This window comes from Podarcis tiliguerta (assembly GCF_965153285.1).
Source record: "Podarcis tiliguerta genome assembly, chromosome: 8".
Lineage (NCBI taxonomy): Eukaryota > Metazoa > Chordata > Lepidosauria > Squamata > Lacertidae > Podarcis > Podarcis tiliguerta.
In genome coordinates, this window is record NC_139541.1 from 33,881,219 (window position 1) to 33,902,479 (window position 21,261).

The 21,261-nt window shown below is 44.5% G+C and overlaps 2 long non-coding RNA genes across 2 annotated transcripts; one reads left to right on the forward strand and one right to left on the reverse strand.

Annotated features, from left to right (window-relative positions):
• Window positions 1–7,405: 7,405 nt before the first annotated feature.
• On the reverse strand, window positions 7,406–10,137 carry LOC310685022. Its single transcript, XR_014515027.1, has 3 exons — window positions 9,884–10,137; window positions 8,767–8,880; window positions 7,406–7,575 (listed from the first exon to the last, which is right to left on the reverse strand). It is a non-coding gene; the product is annotated as an uncharacterized lncRNA (long non-coding RNA).
• A 1,461-nt stretch (window positions 10,138–11,598) lies between these two features.
• LOC310685023 lies at window positions 11,599–20,517 on the forward strand. Its single transcript, XR_014515028.1, has 3 exons — window positions 11,599–11,964; window positions 13,819–15,653; window positions 15,781–20,517. It is a non-coding gene; the product is annotated as an uncharacterized lncRNA (long non-coding RNA).
• The last annotated feature ends 744 nt before the right edge of the window (window positions 20,518–21,261 follow it).

The following is a 21,261-nucleotide window of genomic DNA, read 5'->3' on the forward strand; positions in this document are numbered from 1 at the left end:
TTCAATTATTCAAAGCCTTATGCAGTTGAGGCCCGAATACCTCAAGGACCACTTCTCCCCACATGAACTAGCCCAGACCCTGCGGCCTTCATCAGAGTCCCTTCTCTGTGTGCCTCAGCCAAGGGAGATGCAGAGGGTCAACATATGAGAACAGGCTTTTTCAGTGTTGGCCTTGCGTTTGTGGAATGCCCTCCCCAGTGAAACGCACCCCGTGCCATCATTGTCAGTTTTTAGGAATCAGGCTAAGACACCCAGGCCTTTGGTAGTTAGCCTCTACTGTGATGCTCATTTTTTAGTGGGGTAAGCCAGCACTCATCCTTCTTACTGTATTGCTGGATGCACAAAGTCAGAAAGTAGGAAGAACAAGAAAAGGAGAGACCGAGAGAGAGAGAGAGAGAGAAGGGGAAAACTACAGAAAGATAGATAAGAGTAACAAGGATTTCTGGCTCTTTGTCCTGCTGCTACATATACAGTGGTACCTCTGGTTACATACTTAATTCGTTCCGGAGGTCCGTTCTTAACCTGAAACTGTTCTTAACCTGAGGTACCACTTTAGCTAATAGGGCCTTCTGCTGCCGCCGCATCCTCATCTCATCCTGAGGTAAAGTTCTTAACCCAAGGTACTACTTCTGGGTTAACAGAGTCTGTAACCTGAAGTGTTTGTAACCTGAAGTGTTAGTAACCCGAGGTACCACTGTAATATGCACCTAACATGCATAATACATATAATATGTAGCTTCCATATAATATGTGGAAGCCCATTGTGTAAGAGATTGTGCAATCTATTTTGCAGCAAAGTTACCAGCGACTTGCTTATGCATTCTCTTGAGCAACCCTATTCTATTGGTATTCACCAATGGAACAAGGATACCACTAAGGTATACAGCCCAGTGTTCTGAAACGTCTGTGCTGAAACATTAAAAACCGCATACCTCAAATAACCTATGTGGAAAATGGCATTGGTGGTACAGTACAGTACACCACTGACCCAACGGTAGCAAGTCACACAAGAAGCCTGGTCCTGTCAGGAATGGGAACTTCACTGCAGTCGATCACCCCGAATGGAAGACAAAAGCGTTCTGTCAATGACACCTGTCGAGGGTTTTGCTCTGAGGGCATCCAAGGGTCCAGAGGTCATGTCCAACCATGGAATTACTCAATGGAAGCAAAGCCTGCCTTGGAGTTAGGTGCCTCATCCATCTTCTCATCTTCCTTCCTGCCCTCCATTTCCTCAGAGCATTATGAAAATGTCCTCACCGCCACGTTCCACTCCTGCCAAGGCTGGCCAATGCATCTCTGAAGGCATCCCATTTTTTTTTTTTAACAACATTGTTGTTTCGCTAATATTTCTATCTTAGCAAAAAAGCTTAAGGAGTCTTCAGGAAGAAATTTTCAAACATTCCACGTAATTACCACCATAATTTTTTTTTTATTTGCTTACTTCTTTCCACAAATTTATATCCCACCTTTCCTCACAAAAGGGAGCCCAGGGTGACTAACAAATATATTTCAACAGAAAATATAGTAGTAACAAACAAGCAAGCACACAGCACTTGGATGAACACACCCCACTTGTGAGCACATATGAAGCTCATGAATGTATTAAGTGTGGTAGATGGTGCTTCTGGGTTGTTGTTGTTTTGTTATTTTACATTTTTTATTGATTTATTGTACTCTTGCATTTGTATCTGCTGTAATTTTCTTGTGATAATATTGTGTTATTCTGTCTACTGCCTTGGGAGCCTTTCGACAAAACAGCATAGAAATAAACCAATGAATGAATGGCAGTACCAATAAAATATAACCAATAAAAATAACCAAGATAAACACAGTAAAACTGAATAATCTTAGTACTGTTGCATATTTAGTTAGTTCTGTTGGCGTTCTTCCTAAGTGTCCCTGCAAACAGGCATTTTCTCATGGGTGTGCTCTGCACCAAGTTCTTGACACAGTAGGCACATTCAAAGCCATAACATGCCACTTTAAACAATCATGGCTTGCCTCAAAGAATTCTGGGAAGGGTAGTTTGTTAAGGGTGCTGAGAGCCATTAGGACACCCGTATTCCACTCAAAGAACTACAGTTCCCAAGGTTCCTTGGGAAGAGGGAACTGATTGTTAAACCACTCTGGGAATTGTGCAACTTGAAATTGCCAACATGTGATTGAGGGTTGTTGCAGATGACTTGTCTTTTGAGCATCTCCCCTGAACCATGTGCAGAGACATTGTATAATGTTGGCTATTTAATGATTAGCTACTCTTTATGCATCTGCAGGGAGGTTCTATGATCTTTTGAGAGTTTGTTCCACAACAGCTCCAAATCAGCAACATAGTGACGGCCTGGAAGCACCCCATATCCTCATTTATAAAAACCCACAATAGGAACGCAAACTCCAGCCTCTCCATTTAGCCATTCATTCCTCTAGTCTCACGCCATGTGAATTTTATCCACTACAGAGCACTCAGCCAAGCTTTATCAATGCACATGTTTTTAAACATTTGTCACCAACACATGCCTGATTCCTTTCCTTTTAAAGATGCTTACAGGCAAACATTTCAACTTATCTAAATTTAGAATTAACTTTGGAATTTTTCTGTTTACTCCATGCATGGGTAATATAATCACCCAGAATTTATTTGACAATAAGGGAGACAGATTGAGACAGTAAGAGCATATCTACACCACAGAGTCCAACTGAGAGTTTTGCATGGGTTAAGACAGATTGTGTAAGACAGTTTCCCAGACTGTCCCTGTACCTATGCTGATTTCTCTCTTTGATGTTTAGACTGATACATCTTAGGCTGCATCCTGTTTCAGCTTCCTACTCCTTCTCTCACACTTTTCTGTGGATCTATCTTTTGAAAACAAAGAGGCAAGCATGGCATTTTTGTTTGTCCAATTAGATAATTAATTAGGATAGAACTCTTTCCTTTCAATAATGTACTTCCTTTAATAAATAGAAGCTTTCTTATTTTATACAAAGTCAGTCTGACTCTGAAAGCCTTTCAACTAGATGCTTGCTCTACGCAAGGCGCCATTTACGGTAACTAAAGTTAATTTCTTCTTCTGCATATAAACTCTATAAACTAACATCGGTTTCATGGCCATTTAACAGGCACAGCTCCCTGCCCCCCAGGCCCAGGCAGCCTTTCTCAACCTTGGGTCCCCAGATATTGCTGGACTACAACTCCCATCATCCCTGATCACTGGTCCTGCTAGCCATCCTGCTAGATAATGGGAGTTGTAGTCCACCAAAAATCCGGCCCTGTGCATACATGTTAATTTGCATGCATGAACATTAAAGCTCAATGCAGTGCACAGCCTAACATTTGACACACTGCAGCTGCTGAGGTATGTTTTGAACTGTCAGGAAGAGAAGATCTGGGCCTCTGGGATTTTCTAAGCAGTAAGTAAACTGAATTTACTCTCTATCTTAAGAATGGTTTCTGCTGAAAGAATGAGTTCCCTGTGTGTATTTAGTTGATTTATAGTGTTGGTTATAGTCAGGCTACTGCTGGAGACCAGGTCTGGAAAGTCATAAAACTGGCAGATGGGAATTTCCAAGAGCTCCAGATGAAACACTGTCTGTGCTGGGTGGAGCCTTCTGCTCATTCTGGAGACAAGCAGGTTCCTCAAAACAATGCAAGGGCACTGCTGGCTCAGATCAAGAGTTCCATCAAGTTCAATATCTCCTGTCAAATGTGACCTGCCTCATGCCTTCTGGTTGAGCAAGAAGAGACATGATAGAAGCTTATAAAATTATGTATGGCATGGAGAAAGTGGATAGGGAAAAGTTTTTCTCCTCTCTCAGAACATTAGAGCTTGTGGACATCCAAGGAAGCTGAATGCTGGAAGAGTCAGGGCAGATAAAAGACAGTACATATTCAAACAGCACATTGTTAAACTATGGAAGGTTTTTATCTGCAAGGCTTTATACAGTTTCCTAGCAGGACTCCCAACACAGGCCTGAGACAACTTTCTTAGGGCCTAACAGGGGAATTGAATGTGGATGGGTTGCCAGGACTCCTGAATGCAATACACCTTTTACTTCTGGCATTCATCCTTTGAGCAGAGCCGTAGCTATGGGATGGGGCAGGACTATCCAGGTTTTTTTTTTTGCCCTGGGTGAAGCCTCCAGAGGGCCACCACTGAGGCTCCCAGCCTGTGTGTGTGTGTGTGTGTACAGAAATGTACATGGGTGAATGCCAAACTGGGTCTCTGACCTGGGTGAAATAAAGCCTAGTTTTGCCCCTGGTTTGTGGTAAGGTTATCAACATTTCAGCCACCCTCTGCAGCTGAGCCTTTAACATTGGCTTAATGTCCAGCTGTTAGTCAAGGATACAAGTGACGTTTGTGCTGCAAAAAGCGTCATTTGCAGATATTGACAGATCAAACCACTGTCAAAAGCACAGGAGCAGGCCAGAGCATTTCTCCGCAGATCATTTGGCAACCTTGCTTTTTTTGCAAGGCATATTGTTTTAGCTGTCATGGCTTATGGCCAGTAGACGTATATTTTGCAAATTCTTCAAATACCTCCTCCCCCTCCTTTTTCTTTGCTGTATGTATGCATGGTGGGTGTAAAAATTGTGTTGCTGCTATGGCTGTGGAGTTGCTTCCAAACATGAAAACATAATTCTCAATCTAGGGCAGCTGAGCTGGCTGCCAGAGTGACAGGGGGAGGCCTTACCTTCTGCCAGAACTTCTTTGAGAGATTAGACAACTAAACCTTATATCACCACCACCCCAAAATCAAACCCAAGATTGTGTGCGTGCTTTGTTTCTTTCTTTTCCATCTATACTGCCAAGTATAAAGACTGTGAAGTGACCACAGCTTGAGAGGGCAGGATTCCTAAAAGCCCTCTGAGAAAAGACTCCATATGGAAATTGTGCAAGCCAAGGAACACAAATTCTTTCAGATATGGCTTTAAAGCAAAATCTCTCTCTCTCGGGTGATAATGTCCTGCTTTACAGAGAACAGTTCATTATAGGAGCTCTCTATTTGAAGGACTGTCCCATCAAAGCCTGCTTTAATGACAAAAGTTGGTCATCATATCCATTAATTTCAACGAGTTTACTCTAAACATGACTTAAGCCCAAAGCCCAAACATACAGCCCAAAGCACAGAGAGCAGGAGCCTTGAAATCACTCATCAATAGCGTGCTTTATACCAGCTGCACCTGGTGCTAAAGCTACGGCTATTCCTGGACCAGGAGAGCTTGACCACATGGGAGTCACTGACTTCAAGGCTGGATTGCTGCAATGCTCTCTGTGTGGGGCTTCCCTTGCACCTGACCTGGAAGCTGCAGTTAGTGCAGAATGCTGCTGACAGGAGTGAGACGCTGTCTACATGTAAGAACTCTGCTCAGAGATCTGCACTGGTTCATTTGCTACTAGGTCAATTCCAAAGTGTTACTGTTGGTATATAAGCAGTTTGGGTCCAGTTTACTTGCAGGATCACCTTATTCCATATATGCCCACTCAACTGCTTTGATCTGAGGAACTAGCACTTTTGCAGTTACCACATAATAGGCATTCCGTGCTTGTAAGAAATCCATCTTTTAGTGTGGTAGCACCTTTGCCTTTTGATTCCAACCAGGTGCCTTTGCTGCACTCTTTTCAGCGCCTGCTTAAAACATTTTTGTTTAGGCACACCTCTCCAGATATGTAGAAGTTATATGTGTTTTATCTCTTAAGTACATGTTTTTAACTGGGGGTTTTTCAGTCAAGAATTGTAATGTTTTATTTTATACTTTTGTAAAACTTGCTTAACGTCTTGAATGTAATAAAGTGGTATATAAATTTCGATAAACAAATAAAGAAACAGGTAGCAGCTGAGAAGCAGACTGAACTGGCAAATAGCTCAGCTGGTCATCACCTTCCCCACAATGGAGATATATACTGTACTTCTATTTCAGTTAGAGCAAATATTTCTAAATTTGCACCTACACATGCACATCAGCAAAATGTGTCCTCTTTGGCAGTGTGATGTAGTGGGTTAGAGAAAGCCCAAGTGGTGTAGGAGTTAGAGTGTTGAACTAAAAATTGAGAATCTGGGCTTCTAGTCCCCACTTGGTCATGAAGCTTTCTTGATAACCTTGGGCCAATCACCTTCTCTCAGCCTAACCTACCTCACAGGGTTGTTGTGAGGAAAAAGGTGGGGGAGAATCACATCTTCTTCTTTGGCAATCACTCATAGCCAAGTAAGATTGTCTTCCATGAACATGCTTTTAACCGTGAGTCCGTAAGTGACTGTGGAGGCCAATTCTGAATCTACACGTCCTTCCACAGTGGGGCCTCCGGGTGGGAGTTGATCACGGTGAGGGTTTGCCAAGCGTGCCTTCTTCTTAGGACATTTCTTCCTTTCGTCCTGAATTTGAGCTTGTTTTGGTAAAGGCTGTTCTCCAATTGGAACGCTCATAGGCCAGTGTTTCCCAGTTGTCGATGTTTCTACTACATTTATTTTAGATTTGCCATGAGAGAGTCTTTAAACCTCTTTTGTTGACAACCAGCATTACACTTTCCATTTTTAAGTTCGGAATAGAGTAGCTGCTTGGGAAGACGATAATCAGGCATCCGCACAACATGACCAGTCCAACGAAGTTGATGTCAAAGAATCATTGCTTAACCTACCTCACAGGGTTGTTGTGAGGAAAAACATGGGGGAGAATCACATACACCACCTTGCGCTCCTTGGAGACAAGGTAGAATATAAATGTAATAAGTATATCTCTATCTCTATATCATCTATATCATCTATCTAATGTGCAAGAAACCACTCGTGTGAGGAGGGAAGGCTGGGGGTCAGGTGGAGATGTCCCATGGACCCCTGCATACAACCCACAGTCTGGAGGGTCTCTATCCCAGAAAGCAATTCTGGTGTCCCCCATCCCTCCCTTGTTGACTGTTGGGTTGGGGTTAGAGATAGTCTGGTACCTGTTGATTTCTGAAGTCTGCTGCGCTGCCTCTTGCCTGAGCCCAGAGCATTGCTTATCTTTTCCTCTTTGGCTGCTTGACATTTAATCAGAATGTCAGATGCAGAAGCCTGAAAGCCATGGCTTGGGACAGATTTTTTGGTTCATTAAAGTCCTGTTCTGCTAATGGCCTGTGCGTGCTTTCAGAGGCCAGTGAGCTAGACTCCAGCTGTTCAGGCCTGGAGCTTGTTAGAGTAATTTTCTAAAGATTAGCAAGCATTGATTCCCCAGGAAAGCTTCCCCCTCCCCTTTTTTTTTAAAAAAAAAGAAAGGAAGGTGGTGGGGGAGATTGCCCAGTGCCCTTAATCGCTCCTGACTGCACCCACAGTATGCATAATTTAGGAAGCAAACCTTTCATGGCTGTGGTTGGAAAACAGAGGAGGGAGCAAATGTGCAGAACTGCTTGCCTTTAGAATAATTAAAAAGCCAAGGACATTCCAGCAATGCTGTTAATGACAGCAAATATTATGTTTTTATTTTATGTATGTAATTGGGTGGTGGTAGATTTTCCACTCCAACCCCCTACCTCCCAGCAGCAGTAATTGGCGGATCAGCCCATTTCCATGTCAGTTTCTCATGTGCTCAATCATAGGACTGTTCTGTTCCTATTTTTTTAAAAAACAACAACATGAAAAATGCACGTTTAAATTGTATCCATTTTGTTTTCATTTTCATGCATTATTTGCCTCAAATACTTGGCATTTTCAAATACTGGAAATGCTTTTCAATACATAAAAAACACAACACCCTGAAACTATATTGCAGAGTTTGGAGCTGTGTGCAATCCATTCAGGGGTGCATTTCAATTAAACCCAGGACAGGCAAATAAGACTGGTTCACTTTAGCATGCAGACTGAACAAACACCTCTTCCGCCCCTGTGCAGCAGAGCTCCAGTATGCCTGGCAGCCAGAAGTACAACAGGTGCAGCAGACCTACATTTATTTTTTAATTTTGTATACCTTCATCCAAAGATCTTAGGATGGTTCACAGCATAAAAATACGAGATAAGAAACACAAAATATGTAATAAGAATAACAGAACAAACCAAACCAATAGCTCCCACCCAACCCCCGCTTCCACATTTAAAACTGTGGACAAAAGGATATTATTTCCTTTCTGGAAAGTAGGAAATGGGTTTATGTTAATGCTTCTATAGGCTAATGATGCATTTAATGTTTAACAGCCCACTAGCAAATACAAAGCAGCTGAGTCCAAAACTGATGGAATATTAACAGTAGAAGGTTGAAGACGAGAGCAAGTTAGACTGCAATCTCGTACACACTTAGCTCACCCTCCCGTTTATCGCAATATGGCTTCTGGAGTAGATTTGCACAGGATTGCACTGTGTGTGGAGAACCTGGAAAGGAGAGGAATGGAAGGTGAGGCCAGGGAAGACTTCTCTAAAAGAGAAGTGGGACTCAAGGAGGAATTTAAAGGGAAGGGCAGTCAGGGAAATGCTTTGGCACATCAAGGTGATGAATTAGAAAGGCGGCAGCAGCTAGAAAGCTGCAACCAAATGTCATCTGTTTTTAGTGCAAGGGATGGAGTGGAAGGTTGTGTGTGGAGGCCTCTCTTTCCATTGCCCTCCCTGTAACCTCAGCTTTTGTGTGGAAATGCATCAATCAACAGGCAAACATCTCAGACAGGACCTTACAGCAGCTCAGGGGCCAGGAGGTCAGTAAATGTCTGAACCGTATCATTGCAAAATTTCCTACCATAATTGAGGGTTTCAACTCAGCTTGATATATGTTGGTTGTTGCTTTTTTTTAAAAAAAGAAGAAGAGTGATAACAAACCTGCTTGCTAGAGTTTCAATATCTATGCCAATAAGAACATACGGAGATTTTGCGTGATCCTGCCAAAAACTCATCTAGCCCAGAGTGCTGTTCTTGCAGTGGCCAACCAGATACCTATGAGAAGCTTGCAAGCAGGACCTGAGGGTGGCGGTTCTCTCCTAACCTGTGGTTCCCAGCAACTGGCATTCAGAGACATTAAGAGTCATCCCTGCCTCTGACTGTGGAGGCAGAGCCTAGCCATGATGGCTAGTAACCATCAACAGTCCTCTCCTCCATGCAAGCCCCTCTCAAGAAACTGAGTTGCACCCAAACACTGTAAATATACAGTGGTACCTCGGGTTTTGAACACCTCTGTTGCTGAACGTTTTGGAACTCGAACGCCAAAAACCCAGAAGTAAATGCTTCCATTTTTGAATGTGTCTCAGAAGTCAAAAGGCTTCCGCTGAGGTACCACTGTATTTTTCTCAATTTTCTCTGTAAATTTGCTGACCGCCCTTTACACCTTGGCTTTCAAATGTTTCAGAAGTTGAATGGTTTTCTGGAATGGATTATGTTTTTAAATTGTTTTATACTGTATATGCAATTGTTTTTATATGTGTAATAGGGTTTTTAAAAAAACCAAAACCATAACAATCATGTGTATTTGATTTGATTGTTTAAAACATGCAGTCCTTTGGTATATGGCTTTGAGATAGGGATGTGATTTTTCAAAATCTCTGTTATAATTTTCTAAAACTCGCTCGCACTCATTCCTTATCCCGACTTCTCATGAGCCGGCTACAGTCCCGTAGGCTCATTACTCTGATGCTCGGCTGCCTTGTCAATTTCTTTCTCTGTTGCGTGCCTGTTGCGAGGTCTTCCAATTAGGCACGGTGGAGTCTGCTGGGAACAAGGCATCCATCAAGGAAGGCTAAGCGGCAGAGCTGAAGGAACAGACTAAACAAGATGTAAACTGGAAGGCTCCGCTCCGCCCTGTGCACTGCCACTCCACATGACTGAGCAGGGTTAGATTGGCCAGGTGGTAAGAAAACACAGGCCAGGCTTCAAGTGAGGAGCTGCCAGATCCTTGGCAGGCTCCGGTTGAAATGCTAACAGCAACCAGGTCTAAAAAACTCACCGGTGAACAAATACAGACTTTAATACACAGTTGTGGCCTCGCAGAGCAATGGGCCAGATGTGGCCCTCAAGTCCTATCCATTTGGCCCTTGGCACTCTCAGACAGCCATCCCTCCTCATTCCTCAGCTGTAGGATGCTAGCATCCAAAATGCATAAGTAAAGGCTCAATTGCAAGAACTATAGAACTCTGCGATGTCATATATCTGAGGCAGTTGTGGCAGTTGGTACAGTTATGGCAGTTAGGAGAACAGTCTTAACAGTTAGAGCAGCAGGTGCGCTGTGTTGTGCCGCTGTCTGCCTCAGAGAGAGTTTAACCTATGTAAGACATATTTAAGAAACATCTACCTGCTTTGTGTTTTTAATCTGCATCTGCAAGTACAAGTTATTAGTTCTTTAAACTAATATGTACATTGATTTATTTTTTGGAGTTAAGATTAGGACTGGAATAAATTGTGTTCACTGAGCCCGTATTTTATACAGTCTATATACGATGTTTGTATGTTAATGTGCGGTGTGCTATGCCTAATAAAGGATTTTGAATTGAATTGAATAGTTCTTTAAACTTTCAAAGAGCGTGTCTTGCATAGTTTTTTATAGGAGGGGAAAAGAGAACTAATTAAAGGGTCAAATGAGCTAGGGCTATCTTCCGCATTCCATAGCAAATGGAAACTAGAGTCTAATTCCCACATCATCAGACCTGCTCAACACCCTCCAGGAATGTAAGAACATAATAATAATAATAATAATAATAATAATAATAATAATACTTATTATTATTATTATTATTAATGCAGGGCCCTGGTCTCATGAGGCAGAGCGTTCCACAAGGCCAGAGCCAGAGTTGAAAAGGCCCTGGCTCTGGTTGAAGCCAATCTAACTTCCTTAGGGCCTGGGACCACTAGGGTGTTGTTATTTATGGACCTTGAGGCTCTCCGTGGGGCATACCAGGAGAGGCGGTCCCGTAGGTACGAGGGTCCTAGGCCACGAAGGGCTTTAAAGGTCAAAAGCAGCACCTTAAATCTGACCCTGTACTCTACCGGGAGCCAGTGCAGCTTGAAAAGCACTGGGTGAATATGCTCCCATGGCAGAGACCCCGTGAGGAGCCTTGCTGCAGCATTCTGTACCCGCTGGAGTTTCTGGGACAGCTTCAAGGGCAGCCTTGCGTAGAGCGAATTACAGTAGTCAAGCCTGGAGATGACCGTCGCATGGATCATAAGGAGAGCCTGCGGGATCAGGCCAATGGTCCATCAAACCAGCATCTTCTCACAGTGGCCAACCAAGTGCCTGTGAGAAACCCTCCAGCAGGATCCAAGCACTCTCCCCTCCTGTGGTTTACAGCAACAGGTATTTAGCAGCATTTACTGGATGCACAGGACACGGGTGGCACTGTGGGTTTAACCACAGTGGGTTTAACCACTGTGGTTTTAACCACAGAGCCTAGGACTTGCTGATCAGAAGGTCAGCGGTTCGAATCCCCATGACAGTGTGAGCTCCTGTTGCTTGGTCCCTGCTCCTGCCAACCCAGCAGTTCGAAAGCACGTCAAAAGTGCAAGGTACCACTCCGGTTCTAGTTCGCCAGAAGCAGCTTAGTCATGCTGGCCACATGACCCAGAAGCTGTACACTGGCTCCCTCGGCCAATAAAGTGAGATGAGTGCTGCAACCCCAGAGTCGGCCACAACTGGACCTAAAGGTGAGGGGTCCCTTTACCTTTACTGGAGGCACAGCATATTCATCCTGGCTAAATAGCCATTGATAGTGTGGTGGTGGACTCCTTGAAGGTGGCCCTTCAGCAGATGGATCAAGTGAGGGCGATCCACAGAGCTAAAGACCACCAGATCTTGCCACTGTCACTCAAAGGGAACTGGAGCTGGTATCCCACCATGCTCTCCGGGCACTGCTTTGCCAACACAGAAAAGCCAAAGAGTGCCACTTTCCGCTGCTCCATGGAGGGCCGCTTGGGGTTTTGGAGAAAGGCTTCCAGCAGCAGCTCGACCTGCACAGCTTTCCCACTGAATTTGTCCAAAAATTGATGGAGCAGGGCATGGATTTTCAGTGGCATGAAAATGCCCTTGACCGCAAGGTCCCTGGTCAGGTAACACACTGCCTCCAGGAGCTGCTCTGGAGGCAGGTAGGCACCAAAGACCATGGGAAGAGCATGCAGGAAGAGCATGCAGGAATAACTCTGGGGAAGGTCCTCCAGCTGGGTTAAGGATCCACCAAGCCCTAAGGATTGCCTCCCAGCCCCAGGTTGTTTCCTTCAGCATGGCTTCCTTGCACCGCATGACAGGCAGGAGGTTGCAGAGTGTCTCTGCTGTCTCATGATCACAGCCGGCATCTGGCTCTAGCACACAGAGACCCAGGACTGCCACCATCTTGCCCAGGATGGATTCTAGAAGCTCTACAGAAGGGTGTTTATTTGCTTCCAACAGGAGGCCTGAAAACTTCTGAAGAGTCTTGCTGCGGACCTCTTTCTTCCAGCTCTGCAGGGCAGAAGCTAGCTGGACCTGGAGTTCTTCCTGGCTGAAGCCCTCCGGCAAAATGCCACTGGGCTCAGCAGCACCCAATGGTGCTGGGACACTCAGAAGTATGTCCTCGTCTTCTCCTAGGCTGCAGACTGAGATGGTGTCAAACTGAAAGTCAATGCTCACGGTCATCAATTTTCAGACAGCAAACGGTCAGATTTATTTTTCTGCACATACTTACTTCTTCAGACAGCAGATAATCTAGGGCCATTGTATTTTGATAGATGGCCTATTTCATTTGGGAGCTGTGCAATTGGTAATTATCTCTACACTTGCTTGGATGCGGATAAGGCGATTCAAGACTTATACTGGGGTACCCTTGCATACCATCCTGACGCCAAGTGGCTGGGCCATATTCTTTAATGATATGAGTGGGGGGCCATTCCTGGGTTTTCCATGTTTGGGTACCTCCTATCAAGGACGCTTCAGCCGATCTCTTGTGCCTCAGATCATTATACAGGACAGCCAGCTGACCTCCTACTTCACTGGGGAGGAAAAAGAACTTAGGAATGAGTATCCCTACATAACAAACCAAAGGGCCACAATAAATGTGAGAATCTGTACCCCTGGAAATGCTTGAGTGTGCTTCTAATAGAGAAGTTATGGTAACCTGTTGCTTTATGAAACTGATGATTTTGCAAGTTGCCGCCCCCACCCCAACTGGGGCAGAAATACAGCTAATGTGTGAATCACAAAGATACGACTCAAAGCCAGAATGTAAGTTGCTACTTTGTGCAAATGGCTACAAGTAACACAGATTCCCAATTTGCACAGTACCACAATGTAACAAAACATGGTGAGAATCAAACCTGAATCAGCATAAATTGCCAGAGTTATTGCGTATGTGTAAAACATGAAATTAGGTAATGATGTATATGATTGGTGAACATTGAAATGCTTTGCTTGAAATGTTCTAAATATCACCACCTGGACCACTGGGTGGGGTTGCAGTTTTGCAGAACTATCCGACTGTAACCTATTGCTTTGCAATAAACGTTGGACTCCCAGCTACTCGTGCTTCTGACTTTTTTATTGACATAAACTCAGGAGATAAGCTATTTTTGGCTTACAACAACAGTCCTCTCAGAATTTTTCTAATTGTCTTTTAAAACCATCCAGGTTGGTGGCTATTAGTACCTTCTGTGGGAGCGAGTTCCATAGTTTCACTATGCATTGCATGATGTGTCCCTGAGCTCTGGCAACTCTGGAAGGTAGGAAACCAGTCTACAGTACCAAGTTAAATTTGAATCTTCTCAAAGGGTCTTGAGAAGGTTTTGTCCAGAAAAGGCAGACCATAAATATTCTTTTATCAACCACTTACCAGACACAAATTTAAGAAGAAATTCCCTTCCCTTCACCCTTGTTCTCTTTCCTCACTCCTTCCCAAATTCAGACCGAAATTCTCTTCAGAGAGGTTTACGGTCCGTCCTAAGCTAAACTACTATTAGATTCACAACCTCTTTTCTGTAGTGATGCAGAATATGATTCAGAAGAGGGCATCTGAGCATGTGCGGTGAACCCTCCTCTTACCACTAACTAAAACAAAAGTCTTTAGGTTTAATCCATGGCTTCTAAATGCATTTGAGCCATGAGATGTCTTCTGTTAGAAATTAAGCACAGTGTTTCCTCTGAAAACTCATTTTTTGATGATAAATAAAATTAGATTGTAGCTCCCTCTTGTGGAAGCAGACCATTTAGCTGTTGTTTAAGTTTAGCAATGCCAAAGAATGCATACAGTACTTGTATAGTTAGCATATTTATCTAGCATACTGAAAGTATTCTTCAAAGCACTGCAGCATACTAGCACAGAAACTCTGTGAGGCAGCAAATCAGCCCATGGTTGTAATAATCCAGTTTTGATGGAAGTTACTGTTGCTCTTAGTGTATCTGACTTGGTAGAAGGCATCTGGAACCAATGGCCTTCTGTCACAGCAATTCAGCCTTCTTGGCTGCAGCTGGACTTCAGCCCTCACTTATAAACACTTCAGGAATTTGGGATAGCCCTGACCTTCAAACAAGCATCTCAGCAGCTGGTCCCAGGAACTAGGCCAAACAGCTGCGTATGTTATATTCTGTGCTTTAAAAAAACAAAACAAAAACAAAAACCAACAGTCCCCAAATTCTGTTGCCAATGTTATTTTCCCTTTGCTAATTTTCAAATTTTAATTCCCCCCCCTCACCTATTAAAGGAGAATGGTAAAAAAGAAAGAAAGGGAGAACTTTACATCAGTGAACTGGTGTTGTGCAGTGTGTTGTCTGTAAAATGAATTCAGGCTCTACCAGGAGCTAGTTTATTATGACGAGTGTTTATACAATTCCCTGGCAGGCCTCTTAACATGAACCTGCAGCAGTTTTGTCCTCCCATTTCCCAGAGGGAGAAGAGAATCTGGGTTGCACTGAAGGGGACAGCTCATAGTTAATTCACAGTGCCTGGGTGCTCAGGATGAAATATTTCTACCTCATGGTGGAAATGATACATAGAGTACTAATTGACTCATTTTCCCCAGGAGATTTTTTTTTTGTTCCGATGAAACCATTAATATTTTACGAATCAGTCCTAATAAAGGTGAGGAACAGTGTGCGGAAGGACTTCCTTGCTGGCAGGAATGACAATGATGTGGTTTTGTATTTCCAGTTCCCACCAGAGTGATTACGTACATTTTGCTGAGCATCAGCAAATTCTATCCAGAGCAGTGCTCATTCTCTGCAAGAGACAGCCTTTTGTCTGTGTATGTATCCGTATAAGAGACCAATTCTGTGCTACAAATATGTTTGCAAATGTGACATAAAGGTTGGCAACGTTAAACCCTATGTGTGAGAATCCCTTGCAGATGACCACAGTATCTGGAGACAATCAGTCAGGTCATGTAGCCACAGCAATGAGCAGAGGAAGAATGACTGCTCAGATGTACCATGTACCAGCACAACTGGATGCATTCATCTGCCCCAGTTGCAACAGAACAGGTCTTTCCTGTATTGGCCTCTACAGCCACACCAAGCGCTGTAACTCTCCAGTGACTTGATTTCACCCTCAAAGGTGCACTCCTTCATAGTCTCCCAAGATAGACGGATGCCCACCAACAGAAGATTGTGTAGTATGTGAGAAAGGGACCGGTTGAATGGAGGAACAGCAAAACTGTGGATGAGATCACACATGACCTAGAGACCGTTGGAAAGAAGAATGTTAGACCACAGTCTTATGCATCCAAGTTGCAGGTGGAGGCCTTGACTCTCTCGGTGGGTGAGAGTGATAGTGATAATAATAATAATAATAATAATAATAATAATAATAATAATAATAAAATATTAAGAAGACTGTGCATGCAGTTCACAAACTTCAACCTAATGGGAGCTGGCTACAGATAATAGCACAGAACTTTGGTGGGGTCTGCCTTCCTCTGCTCCCCTCTCCCAATTAACCTCTGTCTCCGGGGCCTCCACTTGGGCCATAAGCCAGGGAGAGTTTTACAGACTTTTCATGTTGGTGACACACTTTTTAACATGCATCAGGAATTCAGTTTTACTAGCAAAGTGGAGGTAAAACTAGTCTCTTTCCAGCTCCAGGAGGAGTGCGGGGAGTGTTTGCGCAGCACACCTACACACTGTAGCTGACACACTAACGTGTTGCGACAAACAGTTTGGAAAGTTCTGAGCTAGGGCAACCCTATGACATCTCCAGGGACTGCCCCTAGGTCTTAGGTTTGGAAATCTCAGGGTCTGGGATGTTCCTCACATGGCAACCCTATTCTTGTATAAAGATTCACAACACACAGCTAGACTCTAGCCTACAGGTTCTGCTTTGTCTATTGATCCAAGATAGCTGTCTGTCTGACTCACTACAGTGCATTTAAATTCAACCCCTCAAATGGTTGCCAGGGTCATGAAGAATTTGAGGAGGCCATGGCGGTGTGCAGAGCATGCCTGCGAAACTGATTTGCAGACGAGTGAAACAGAAACCAGACTTAGGCTTCTCATTTCCGATTGAGTTGGAAGTTAAATCACTTCCCATATGGCACTTTACATAAGATTACAAATTAACAACAGGGCTCACACACGGCAATGAGAAATGTAATCAAAGGGAAATGAGTGGAGGCATAAACACAGCAGGGCTAGTTATCAAGAGCAAATGCACGTCAAACTCACTTGGGGTCCCCAGCTGAAAACCATAAGAACGTAAGAAATGCCCTGTCGGATCAGACCAAAGGCCCATTCAGCCCAGCAGGCTGTCCTCACAGTGGAGAACCAGGTGTCCCACAGGAAGGCCAGAAGCAGGACCCAAGTAAAATCATTGCCCTCCAAGAGAGATCAGTACCTTAGGAAAATTATTTGGTTTCTCAGCACTAAATATGGAGGGGCCGCAAATAAACATCAGCACATGGAAAAATATTGGGTTGTATTCAATGCTAGTCTTACTCAAAGGACACACATTTTACATGATTAACTCAGATCCATTTATTTCAATGGGTCTACTCTGAGGAGGACTTAGAATACAACCATTGGCTTTCCTCAAACCTAATCTGGAATGATGAAATAGATTTAATCTCAACTGCAGCCTCTACTGCTACCCAACCTAGCATCTTCCAGTTGTTGTCGGACTACAACTCTCATCACCCCTGACCATTGGCCATGTTGACCAGGCTGATCGAAGTTGTAGTCTTAAATATCTTGAGGGCACTAGGTTTGGGAAGGATACCCTGTTGCCTTTTCATTGTGGCTTTTCTGAGCTGTAGACGTCTGGGATAGTACTGGAGAAAATGTGCCTCTTCTGTTGTTGACCGATTAGAATTGCATTTTAGGAAGTTCAGTTGTGGGTAGTGTGTCCTCGTCTGCTGAGTGTCAGCATTGCTTAGACTAGCAAATGAATACTATCAGGACAAGAGGCAGCCTTCATTTAAGCTCTAGTCCAATCCCATTCAGCACATTTAAACCTGGTGATTTCCTGTGGGAATTCCACAAGAGGGCACCAGTTCCTATAATCAGCATCTGAGTTCAATCTCAAGGATTGCAAACTATTGATCTCCAAGAGAAGAGTCTTTGTTGTTTCAATTGGTTCAGTTTCTACAGCTAACTTGAACGGTTCTTCAGCCTGATCCATGCGTGGAGGGCAGTGACACCACACATTACCCCCCCTAACCTTCAAATATGGATATGCACAGTGAATTGCGAGATTTATCTGTTGAAATCAGGCTACCTGCAATGGATTTCATGCACTGAAAACCCAGTGTGCAGCAGCTGTGTAAAAGGTCAGTTCCATGCTAGAATTCATAATAAAACTGTCAGCGGCATAATGCTGTTATACAAATCTATGGTGCAACCACACTTGGAATATTGTGTACAGTCCTGGTCATCTCACCTTAAAAAGGCATCTGAAATATACTCAGAATCGAGTGTGAATTTCATGCTCTTTATTCAGCTCATAGTAGTAAAGAATGAAACTTCTAGCTATATATACATTATTTACACAATGGGCCCAGCATGATTGGCTAATTCCGTCTGCTAATGTAGGCCAATCAGGTTGTGGATTCACCTCCTCCAGAAGCCTGATTGGCTGCTCCTGCAGGCCAATCAGGTCGCTGATTCACTTCCACCTGGAGCTGGATTGGGTGGCTCCTGCGGACCAACCAGACTGCTGCATTCTGGATCCTATTGTTCTAGGATTCAGCTCAGTACATAACAGCATCTCTTATAATACTAGAACCCAGAGCTGAATGTTGGAAAAATTAGGACATACAAAAGGGAGATACTTCTTCACACTGTGCATGGTTGAACTATATGGAATTTACTCCCATAAGAGGTAGTTACAGCCACCAACTTGGATGGCTTTGAAAGAGAATAAGGGTATTGTTGGCAACTAGCCGTGATGGCCAGGCTAGGATCCACTTCCACTGTTGGAGAAAGTATGAATCTGAATATAAGTTGCTGGGATTCACAAGTGGGGAGAGTGCTGTTGCGCTCAGGTCCTGCTTGCAGGCTCCCCAAGGGCATCTGGTTGGACACACTGAAAAATAGGACTAGACGGGCCTTTGGCCTAATCCAGCAGTTAGGCTTTTCTTATGTAGGCCATGGGTGGCAAATATGGTTCTCTCCACAGGTTCCTACTACATCTCCTAGAATCTTTTATTATGGATCATGCTATGTGGGGCTGCCCGCCCCGCCCCCCAAGCCTTGCAATCCAAAGTGGTACATTTTAAAGGGACAGGCTTCCTACCTCATTGAGAATTAAGTCTTTGAGTCTTGATTGGCCACAGCCTTTTCCCATATACAATTGCAAAAGCTTTGAAAGCATTCCCTCTGTCTCCAACGTGCAGGATTTGAGTGCTGTTGCTGATGTAGCTGAGATGTCGCCATCGGTATGCAACAGGGAGGTGTTTAGAAATCAAGCCCCTGCTCCCCTCCCCACCCCACCCCCAACCTTTCAGTAGAAGGAAAGGGGACCTTGTTGAGAGTAGAGGACTAGAAAACCAAGGGAGGGGCAATGGTATAGGTGCCAACTCCCAGGGGACCTGGGTACCCGAGCACCCACACAATTCCCCATGAAGGGACTGGGCACCCATAAATTTTGATGCCAGGGCCATGCACACTGCATGGCACCCACGGCCCTGGGCACCCATGGTCACGGGTCCAAGTTGGTACTCCTGGGCAGTGGAGTGTTCTGGCAATGGGCACGTTCCTTTCTGCAACGTTTTGTTGCAGGTTCTATTTGTTTAAAGCTAATTTCTCTCCCCCCTCCCCCTCTCTTGTTCTTGCTGCTGACCACCCTTTCTCTCTTAATGAATGTATTTCTAGCTTGCTACTCACCATCCTCTGCCTGGCTAGGCTTGTCAACTTTTCTCTTAGCTTCTGTAGCAATTAGCAGCCGACAGCATTCATCCTTGTAAAAAGCTTCACCAGCTAATTCCTGCAAGACAGGTCATTTTAAAACCAGCTATGCCATTTTTTCTTGGTCTGTTGCCATCTACAGGTTACCCCAGGTCACTTCTGTGACTCCAACAAGTTTTCCTCAAAGTGTTCCAAGAGCGGCCATCGAACCAAACTTTTTGATTTCCCTTATTTCTCTAAATAAGCATAGCTGTGGCCCAGGAGAAAACTTTAAAAGTAAGGTAAAATTACATTACAGTAAAACACATTTGATCCTTAAAAAAAGAATAAGCAGCCTGACATGTAGCTTTTAATATCCATCATTGCACATTCACATGAGACGTTTATTTTATTTTTGAATAGTGCCATATAAAAGGTGGCTGTGTAGACAGAAGTCCTGTCTTTTGGAGTTCTTGACCAGCATTGACACATTGAACGGAAAGCACCAGGCTGCAATAAATAAAGCATTTGGATAGAAGCATATGTATATCTGATTGGAAAGAGGGAGAAGTATTTCATTTCAGATCTCCTTTTCCAAAAAGTGTGAGAGAGGCTTCTGCAGTATGGAAAAGAAGATCTGGTCCCATTTCTGAAAGAACACGCAGTCTAATTTTGGAGGTGCCAGATTGAAAGCGGTAGACGAGAGTTTGTAAGGCGGCTTGATGAGGTGGGAGGAGGACATTTGCTCAGGATCTGCATTTTTCTAGGTTACAGGGAAATAGGGATGGTCTGGGTGGCTTAATTCAGTTCCAGCTCAATCTTCCTGGCCCTCATTCATAGCTCTAATCTGTGCTGTTTGGAGCTGATTTTTATTTTTATTTTTGAAAGAGGCACATCAAAATTGCATGAATTCTGCATGATTTTTAAAACATAAAACACACATTTGAAATGTAAGATATGCCCCTTTCCATTTTTAAAAGTATGTAGAGGCAGTGTTTTTATTATGCTTAGGCTGAAATACTCTGGAGAATGGTTTCAAGGCTAACCTTTATGTAGCGCACTAAATGTCAACTACTTTCTGCATTTGTAAGACATCAGTCTTTTAGTGTGGCAGCACCCACTATTGACACGGTCCTCTTTTGGGCAGCTGCTGAAAACATTTTTTTCCAGCATGAGCCAGCCTGGTGTAGTGGCTAGAGCAGACCTGGGAGATCCACGTTCAAATCCCTGCTCAGTCATGAAGGGTAAATAATCTTCTGTCTAATTTACTGTAATTAGTTAAAGCTACAAAAAATTAATAAAAATCTTAAGTGAAAAAAGAATCTTCTGTCTAACATAATATTTGTTCTACTATATTATTACCGTATTTTTCGCCCTATAAGACGCACTTTTTCCCCTCCAAAAATGAAGGGGAAATGTGTGTGCGTCCTATGGGGCGAATGCAGGTTTTCGCGGAAGCCTGGAGAGTGAGAGGCGTCCGTGCGCACCGACACCTCTTGCTCTCCAGGCTCCAGGAAGCTATCCGCAAGCCTTGCGCACCTGGGGGGAGTTCCCCTGGGCGCGCAAGGCTTGCGGGCGGCAGCCTGCAGCGCGGAGCACGGGGCGCCCTTCGGAGGACGCCCCGTGCTCCGCGCAAGCGTCAGCAAGCCTTGCGCACCGGGGGAGAACTCCCCCCCGCGCGCAAGGCTTGCGGGCGGCAGCCTGCAGCGCGGAACACGGGGCGCCCTTCGGAGGACGCCCCGTGCTCCGCGCAAGTGTCAGCAAGCCTTGCGCGCCGGGGGAGAACTCCCCCCGGCGCGCAAGGCTTGCGGGCGGCAGCCTGCCGCCCGGCGCATGGGGCGCCCTGAAGCAGAGCGCCCTCGCGCCGGGCAGACATCGGCCAGCCCCACAAGCTCGGGGGACAGCGGGGAGGCGCAGCGCCGCCATCCCACTGTTCCCCAACCTGGTTTTGGGGGGGAAATAAAGGGAAAAAATTTTTTCCTTTATTTCCCCCCCAAAAAAGTAGGTGCGTCCTATGGGACGGAGCGTCCTATGGGACGAAAAATACGGTAAATACT